Below are 10,290 nucleotides of genomic sequence, written 5' to 3' on the forward strand. Positions count from 1 at the left end.
TATCCTCCACAGGATTCGTATCTATCGTGTACCACATTAATTGATCCATCCATCGTTATGAGCCTGTTTTCCATGCCATCGAGATTTGCCATTACCATTGTTAGGACATCAGAAGCTCCATCTCCATTTGCTCTTCTTCTTGTGATATCCTCCCCCCTTGGGTTGTGATACTCCCTTGAATGCTTGGCAAATTCTTCAATTAAAGCTTTGTTAGTAGCCAGATCCTTCTTTGTCATGGGCCCTTGTGAGTTTAGAAGTTGACGAGTGCATACATTGACTCCATCATAAAATATCAAGATTTCTTGTTGCACATTCAAGTCATGTTGAGGGCAATGTCGTAACAATCTCTTGTAACGCTCCCAAGCTTCATATAGAGACTCCCCTTCCAATTGTTCAAAATTTTGGATGTTTCTTTTAAGCTTTGCCACTTTCAAAGGAGGAGTAAATTGGTTGATGAACTCAGTCTTAAAATCAGCCCATGTCGTGATTGCTCCAAAAGGAAGTGATTTTAACCATTCTTTTGCTTCACCCTTCAATGTGACCGGTAAAAGTCGTAGCATCACCGCATCTTTACTCACGTTTGGTGCATGAAAATAATGTGAAATCTCCACCGCCTCTTCTATATGCTCATAAGCGTCCTCGTGCTCCTTCCCATAAAAAGGTAGTTCTTTTAACATATTAATAATGTGCCCTGGAAGTTCAAACTTTGTCGTGGTTGGGATTTTTGGTGGATCAAGACCCCATCTGTTTTCATTCCTCATATGTCGCTTGTACTCTTCCATTGACATGGTCATGATGTCCCCCATATTTACTGCTAAAAAAACTAGAAAACACACACATAAAAAGGAACAAAAATTAAAATAAACAAAAACTAAAACTATAAACTGCCTGGAACGTGACCACGACGTGGCCTAGATGCCCACGACGTGCTTGGTCTACAGACGAAAAAAATAAAATAAAATAAATGCTAAAAAAAATTAACTTTTTGCGGTTTTTACCCCACAAAAAGGATCATATAACTAAAAGCAATTAAATTAAAAATCAAATAAGCCGTTCCCCGGCAACGGCGCCAAAAACTTGATGTGCACAAATTATACCTATCAACTTTTAAATTTATAACCTAACAAACTTATACTAACTATGCACCTATAGGCAGTGTACCTAGTCAGATTATAGTATAGCTTGGGTAAGTCGGGTGTCGATCACAGAGAACAGTATTTAATTAATAAAATAATTACTAAAAGCTAAACTAAGAAAAACAACTAAAAGTGGGGGTTTTATCTGATTTTACAAGTTCAGAAAAACTTAAGCACTTGAATAAAAACGATTGTAATCAATATACTAAAACACTTTCGTTTAGTTTCGAATCCACCTTTTTCCTATGGTTAGTTCTTATTTATGGATTAATGAAGTTGGTTACCAAGTTATTGTAATTAGCAATTCAAGTCCAAATTCACTAATATTTTCACCAATTCATGAACTGCTTTGTATGGTCATACACAAGCAAAACACAAAATTAGTTATTCATTATAGATGGGCTATGTAAGATTTATCTAAACAAACACAATTATGGTCATAATTATGTTCTCTAGCACAACTAAATTTGTTGCTTTTATTACTTATCTAAGATTTGGTCGATCCTAGCTCTAGCAATTTAATGGTCACTAAATCACTACGTAATCAAGTTCGTGTAATTTAATGGTCACTAAGCTATACTAAATTTGAAATTAAGCAAAAAAGTTACAAACTTTAACATGCTAGGTAATGATAATCAAACACATGCATAAACCAAATTCATATAATCCATAAAGTAAGAAACTAACTCATAGTGTTAGGTTTCAACTAACTAAACGAAAGCAAGAGTTTTTAGCCCATAATCATAGCTGGTGAACACATAAACATAAGGGAAACTAGACTAATCATGATTAAACTATGCAAACCGAATGTGTAGATGTGAATCCTTGCTCCAATCTCTTTATCCTTTGATCTCTACTTGAATTCTGCCCTCAAAGGGGTCTTGGAAGGGTATTTTTTGTTAATGGTCGCAACCTTCAACCCTCTCTCCTCTGTAATCGACCTAATGTCCGAGATATATATAGTTGCCAAAAATCTCGACACCACGACGTGGTAAAGGCACCACGTCGTGGTCCTCGTGTTTATCCCGTATTCCCCAAGCTAGCGTCAAGAATCGTAAAGATTCCATTCACCACGTCGTGGTGGTTGAAAATACGAATTTTCTCAAAACATGAAAGTCGTCCGAAATTGTGTCTAGTTTTCAGATCATTTTGAATCACCTTAATCGGAGTTACGAGTCATGAGATATGGTCAAAATACCGACGAGGGGTCAAGCTGTCTAGCAACATCCTTCTTGTGTCTTCTTCTTGTCTAAGCTCGTATTTTCCTGCTTCTAGCTTCCATATTGCCCCCGAGAATGTCTTTATGCTACATAACAGATATTAAGCATAATAAGTACCTTTTGTTCTATAATAATCATAATTATATCTAAAAGTATTAAGATATGATGTAAAATATATGTGTAGATTTGCACATATCATATATTTTCGTTAAATTTCGATATTTAACTTTTAATTGGAATCTCATAAGACTTCCAATATTTTCCGAGTGATTCTAAACATAATTTTACTTCATTTCTAGTAAAAACTATCTGTTAGAACTCAATACTCAATATCACATAATATTTCATAATATTATTTACTTTTAACATTTGCAAAACACGATTTCTGAACATGTATGTTACAAATACCTCCTCCTTTTGAGGATTTCGTCCCCGAAATCATAACGATATAAATGACTGGGAATATTTCGCTCTTATCTCATTCTTATTTTCCTAATTATAATTTGGGCCTCGATGGTGTTTCCACTTGACGCGCACCAACTCCGAGACATGGACAAAACATATCTTCTACTGTTTGGATTGTTCTCTCTGTCTGACCGTCTGTCTGGGGAGGATAAGTTGTGCTAAGAGCAACACGATATTGTAATTCATGTTGCATACTCGCCCAAAAATGAGCAGTGAAGCGAGTATCACGATCGGAAATAATCTTCAGTGGTACACATCATTTACAGTTTTCTTCTCCTCTTTTGAGATATTAACTGTATAGGTCAGATAGATAGAACACCCTTCGATATAATTTTTTTTAATATTTTAAATTTTCGTTTACCGTAGACATAAATAAGATCCTTCCCTTCGATAGGGATGCATACCATCTTTTCGTAATACCAGAATTCTACGTGGTTCTTTAACAACCAATCCATGCCGAGAATAATATCAAAGTTGGGCAAGAAGATGGGAATTAGGTTAGCAAGAAAACTATAACCTTCAGTTTCCATGACAAAATCTCTATGGACTTTACCAGCAAGTAATGATACACTTCCTATGGTATCTACGTGAAATGGTTGCACGAGTGCATAGCAAGCAATTTGAAAAGAATGCGCAAATTCATGAGACACAAAAGAATTTGAGGCACCAGAATCAAATAAGATGTGGGCAGGTCTAAAATTTGACAAGAAATGTACCCGTCACAACATTCGGGTCCTCGTGTGCCTCTTCTGCGGTAATCTGGAATGCACAACCTTTAGCTATTGGCACCTCCTCTTTTGGAGTATTCCTTGGTTGTTGAACGGAAGCTTGACTTCCCGCCATTTGACTAGTAAGAGTAGGACAGAAACGCTTCATGTGGCCGGTAACACCACAAGCAAAGCATGTAACACTCTTCATTGGACAAACGGGCTTTATGTGACCCATTTCTCCACATCCATAACAGGTCACCACTTTTTCTGTTCTGCATTGGCCCTGGTGATTCTTTCCACATTTTATACACGATGGCAACTGAAGAGAAAAAGATTGTGATCTACCGCGACCACGAAAAGTACTCTGAGACTGCAATTGTTGGCTAGGTTCAGATTGAACGGATTGAGTTGGTGGAATAGAGGAAACATAAATAGTTCGATCAGTACGTGGGTGCTTTGGAACAGAAAGAGTGACACCACGTATTTCTAAGTCATGCTCACGTTTCCAAGCATATTCAACAGCTTTTTCAAAGGACAAAACATCTCGATTGGCTACGAAATCATGGATTTCATGTCGTAGTCCCTCCATGAATAACTGAATTTTCTCGTCTTCAGTTGGAATATACTTTGCAGCAAACCGTGCTTTTTGATTGAATTGAGTTTCATACTCATTCACGGTCATTCCTTCTTGTTTAAGCTCAAGAAATTCTTTCTCCAATCTCCTCCTCATGTCTAGAGGACAATACTTCCCTAGAAAACGAGTTTTGAACATTTCCCAAGATATATTCTCTTGGTCATACTCATTGAGAGCTTCATATGTTGCTTCCCACCAGACCAAGGCTTCTCCGACGAGCATAGCAGAAGCATAATTAGCTTTGTCTTCATTATTCACATGAGAGATACAAAATACTTTCTTTGTGTTCTAAATCCAAGTTAGAACAAGTATGGGATTAAGGACACCAGAAAACTTTGTAGCACCACTACTCTTGAAATCTTTGAACGAGGGACACTTCACCTCCCCTTTTGAAGATTCTCCAGCGGCTTTCTCTTTGCCTTTATCATTATCCTTCTTGTGTTCTTCGAGAGTCTGCCGAATAATACCAGTAAGTTTACCCAAGAGTCGCTCCTCTCGAGGGGTATTGGAGTATTTACTTCACCAGGTTTAGGATCTCTACCCACTTCTGGTGTATGGATACCTTCCTGTTAAGCCATTCTTCTGAAAATTTGGAGCAACATAATATTTAGAATATTAGGATTTATTATTACCTAATACTTTACTTAAATCTTTCCTATGGTTTGTATCCATATACTCCTAATGAATCCGTTCATATATTGAACTTCCAACGGTTTAAGTCTAAATACCAATCCGTGGAATTTAGTTCACTTAAACCACCGCTCTGATACCATGATTGAAAGACCCCAAACTTTCATACTAAAAACATTATTAGTCCAAAACATGCTACATACATATTCATAAATAATATCTTACATTGATAGTGTGATTACAAAAGACTGGATACAAACCGACTAAGTTTTAGTATATTACATAACTACCCAGGATATTAAAGTTTTATACAAACGTAAACCCAAGCACAAAAGTAATAGTATAAACTATTCTAAATCTTCCAATGGTATAAGACTATACTGGATTCCCATTACCTGCAATTGTTAAACACTGAGAGGGGTAAGCAGTGACGCTTAGTGAGTTCAATAATAGATACAATATAACGTTATGCCATATATATACTTCAATATGGAAGAAGCAAAGAGAAACAATGAACAACAAAGGCATATGTGAATCATGTGACAAACTTTCCATATCAATCGATGATTTGATTCAAAGATATACAATCAACGAGACAAAATAATTTCAATACTTGATATACATCAATAACACTTCAGCCCAAATGGCACAGAAAACATACAATTTCTGATTATCATTTTGCTAGAATATACAGGTTTTCAGCCCTACATAGCCCTATGCCAATACCAGAAGTTATACGAGTCATGCTCTACATGGCCAAAGGCACAAAGCCAATACCAGAAGTGATACGAGACATGCTCTACATGGCCAAAGGCATAAATCCGATACCAGAATAATACGAGACATGCTCTACATGGCCAGAGGCTCAAAGCCAATACCAGAAGTGATACGAGACATGCTCTACATGATCAACAGTATAAAACAAAAATAACTCAGGAAAAAATATAGCACATATAACACATAACATACATTTGTTCCTATATATTGAGCTCATCGTGAATTAATCGGGGGTTAAAATAGTAATTTGTGCAGCACTTCGTTATAATAAATAACTTTCTTCGTTGAATACCGGGACCTGCGAGGGTTGAGCTTCAAAACGGAAAAGATAAATTTTTCGGGGTCTTCGGTCACTTCGGAACGTATTTCAGATGTTTCGTATGATCCCGGGGCTTCAGGGGAAGTTGAAATGCAAGAAATATTGATTTAGGGGTGAAAATGGGCAATTTTCCAAACTTACCCGGGAGGATTCGCACCCTCCTTTTTATAGGAGGAACTTCGGACCGAAGGGGGCACGTGGATTGCATGCGAGGGTGCCAGGCGTCGGATGCGAGGGCTGCACACGCGGCTGATCCGAGATCGAGACACGGGGAAGGCAGATGGCGGTTTCTGATTGGCCGAGCCTTCGGTGCGAGGAGGGTGCGACACGGGTCGACAGCTGGCCTCGGATGACTCATCAATTCAGACACGCGGCATGCTGCGTGTAACGCCCGAGTTTCGGGGCTAAGCATTTTTAGACGATGTAATAGTCTATGTCAACTATTGTAACTCTTTTTGAAGTAATAAAGATAAAATATTTGAATACTATGTGAATTATGTGTATTTGTGTGCTTATTATTTAATTATAAATGTATAATTAATAAAGAATAAAAATAAGCGTCAAAATTAAAGTGTGAGATAAACCCTATATCTTTACATAAAGTTGTAGTGATCGAAATAAGGATTCCGGGGATATAAAGAACGCCGAAATCCGAGTTATAACGAAGAAGTTATGACCCGTCGAAGTTTCGCGACGGAACCGGCTCGGCACCGGGAAGCGTAAATAGTGAATTTACGATAGAGCGACTTTTAGCCTTAGCGATCTAAACCAAAGTCGTAGAAAACGTTAAACCGAGAGTGTCCATAAAAAGAACGCCCAAATCTAACTTCGTATGAGGAAGTTATGATTTTTCTAAGATTTGGCATAACAGTGCACGGCCCGAAACTCGAATTTTAGTTCGAGCGGTTTTTGGCTTACGCGACCTAAATGAGAGTTGAAGATATCATTAATAGGAACTCAACGACAAAAAGACAGACGAAAACGGAGTCCGTATGTAAAAGTTATGAATTTTACGCGGACATTTAACAGTGTAATCACCTCCTACTGTTAAATTTAAGATCGGTCGAGAATTAGCCGACGGAGTAAAAAGGAAAGTTGTAGATTTTATTTTTACCTACGCGTGGATATAAATAACGTCAAAAACGGAGCTCGTATGCGAAAGTTATGGACGAAGCTTAGTCTCTACTTTTCGAGCGCGGCGAATTCGATACAGTTTTGTAAATCCGAGATAGAATGAGAATTAGCCAACGAGGTCTAAATGAAAGTTGTAGTACTCGTAAATACCAACGCGTGGATATAAATAACGTCGGAAACGGAGCTCGTATGAGAAAGATATGGACGAAGCTTAGTCGCTACTCTTCGTGCGCGATAAATACGATACAGTTTTTGTAAATCTGAGATAGAAGGAGAATTAGCCGACGGGGTCTAAATGAAAGTTGTAGTACTCGTAAATACCAATGCGTGGATATAAAGAACGTAGAAAACGGAGCTCGTACACGAAAGATACGGACGAAGCTTGGAGGCTACTTTACTATAAAATTCCTATAAATAAGAGATGAACTCTTCATAATTTCTTCACACCATAAGCCTTTCTTTCTCTCTCTAACTTCTCTCTAGCCTCCCTAAACCCCTCCCAAGTCTAGGGAACCTCCCTAGCACGAGAAGGAAGCCACGGAGCGCCTGACGGCTCCGAGAAGAAAAGCTTTCGGCTCGGAAACGCTGCTCCAGCGAAGCCCGGTTTTTAATAAAAACCCGTTGTAAGTGAGCTAAGCCTATACTATATTTAATATAGCTTTTATTTAAATATAGTAATGTTATTAGGACCTTATCATAATTATTTGGACTATTATTATGGGTTATATAAGTGTCGTTATAATATCTTTTTAACCACTCGCGGTACGGGGAATCTGGTTTGGAGGGCCGCTTGGGTTGCTAGATTCAGAAGTGCTATATGCCAAAATGATTCTGCCCTCCGGTGTTCCATGTCTGGCCCCTGTCTGTACATAGTGGGTGAAAAGTATTGTTTAACACTTATATAATAGTAATACTAGCTAGACTATTAATTAGTCTCGCTGAATATTAGACTAAACTCTAGTGGTAATGATACTAGGTTTTGTCAAAGGAAAATTATTTTAAGAGTAACGAAGTGTTGTCCGAGTACCGAGTCACCACCTTATCAAGCGAGTGCATACTCCCTTTCATCTTACACATAGATATGAAGTATTTAATATAAATTGCGTGCTATGTGTGCATATTGTCTATATACTTGTTGTCTATGCCGTGTGAAAGATTTCAAACATATTTTAAATGATTTAAACTGTATATGTATTTTATATATACAAATATGTTGGGTATAACATGGGTAGATGAATGATGAGGGACGGAAGCTGATATAGAGGAACATTAGTAGCGTGGACATAGTGCCCTATAGGTGGACATTGGCAGCAATGGACCTAGTACCCTATAGATGAGCATCGGCAGATGCGCCATAACCTGTAGATGTTTTTGGATCTACGAGGTACTCTAAACATCCTAGCAGCTGCGCTCTAAGGATAGTATCAGTAGCTGCGCCTAATAGAGGACATTATAACCGTGACAATAGCGTTTAAAGGACAATACCGACATAAGCGCCCTATAAAGAATGTCACAATTCTGGCAGATGCGCCTAAGTGATAATATTAGCAGTTGTGCTTGACAGATGTATCATTAGCAACGATGGATTTCGTGTCCATTCCTTAGGATAATCCTTAGGAATGAATGAACGAGGAATAGCTGATTCGTAGGGTAGATCCTTAAGACTAAAGAAGATAATGGGGATGGGTAATTGGGTTGATTGTTTGATGTTTAAACATAATAATTATATTATTGTGGGTTGAAAACCCTATGTACTCACCAGGTTTCCCAACCTGACCCACTCAAGATTATTTGTATCACAGGTGTCGATATGAAGCTACTTTACACTGAGAGATTTAAAAGAGATGTAGATCACTAGTGTAAATGAATGTAAGATATGTTTATGCTTATGTTTCTGTATTGACAATGACATCCAAAATGTTTTAAAATGAATAAAAATACATTTCTTGGGAAATGCTTTGATAACATATTTATCATGTTTTACTGGGAACAAATTCCGCAACATTTTTATTAAAAGAAGTACTCTGATTTTTATAAAGCATAAAAAAATCGGTCTTTTCTGGCCGTGAAAATGGGGATGTCACAGTTGGTATCAGAGCATTAGTTTAAGCGAACTAGGAATTTGTAGGATTTCTATACTTAAACTTAGAATACTAAGCGATGATTGTGAGATGTGAGCACTAGTTTATTTTAGTAATTATGCCTAAAATGCTTCTATGTGCTAAGTGATTTGTGCCTGATATGCTCTTATTTGTTCGGATCTATGGTCTGTTGCCGACCGGATCTGGAAACCTTACGTGTTTAGGATTCTAAACGTACGACTACGATATTAGAACTAACATGTAAACGTTTCAGAGTGATAAGGACGGTTTAAACGACTATCCTAAATAAAGATCTAGATTCACCTTATTCGGTGTATAGATCAAAATGGCAAGAACCCACAGTGGAGCCGGGAATGCAAATGGGAACAAAAACCAACCCCCAGTGATTGAGCAAATACCGGTTGTGGTAGCCGCTGCTGAGCCAATAACAATGGCCGGAGTGCAAGCGATGATCCAGGCGATGTTAGATCGTCAAATGGAGGATACCAGACGTTTTCTCCAACAGAATCGAGAGGAAGCTACCATACAGATCGAACAGCCCGAGTTGAACGAAGGGCAGACTGAGGATGGGAACTACAGTGGGACCATTGGTCAAGCCAACCCACCAATAGTTCGACAAAACAACCAAGATGACGAAGTCTAGAGGAATGGATGCAAGTACAAAGATTTTCTGACTTGCAAGCCATCGACTTTCACTGGAAAGGAAGATCCGATCGGGGTCATGGATTGGATCTCAGAGATGGAGTTAGCTTTCATGACGTGTGGTTGTAGAGGCAAACTACAGACCACGTTTATAGTGCGTCAGTTCCGAGGAAGCGCTGTGCGTTGGTGGAACACCCTGGGGAAGACTTTGAGCCCCAATGAGCCCCTGCAACTAACATGGGCAGAATTTTTGGTGCAGTTCAAACGCAAGTACTGCTCAGCCCAAAACCTGCTCGAACTAGAGAACCAATTCCTAACCTTGAAGAAAGGAAGCATGCCGATTGATGAATACACCAACAACTTCACAGAGAAGATGGAGTTTGCCTTACGTCTTGTCCCAGATGAGCTGATGAAAATCGACAAGTACGCCAAGGGACTTCCATGGGAATATGCAGTGCCAGTACGTCAGGCACCTACATTGGAGGAAGCTATCTAGGCTGCCAAGTCTGTTGAGGAGATGA

General features: G+C 38.5%; 1 non-coding gene across 1 annotated transcript; it reads left to right on the forward strand.

The window, feature by feature from the left end:
* Positions 1 to 315: 315 nt before the first annotated feature.
* On the forward strand, positions 316 to 422 carry LOC145141581 (small nucleolar RNA R71). The gene has a single exon (XR_013722775.1). It is a non-coding gene; the product is annotated as a small nucleolar RNA R71 (small nucleolar RNA).
* The last annotated feature ends 9,868 nt before the right edge of the window (positions 423 to 10,290 follow it).

Source organism: Lactuca virosa, chromosome 9 (assembly GCF_052849685.1).
Source record: "Lactuca virosa cultivar CGN04683 chromosome 9, Lactuca_virosa_CGN04683_v6, whole genome shotgun sequence".
Taxonomy (NCBI): Eukaryota; Viridiplantae; Streptophyta; class Magnoliopsida; order Asterales; family Asteraceae; genus Lactuca; species Lactuca virosa.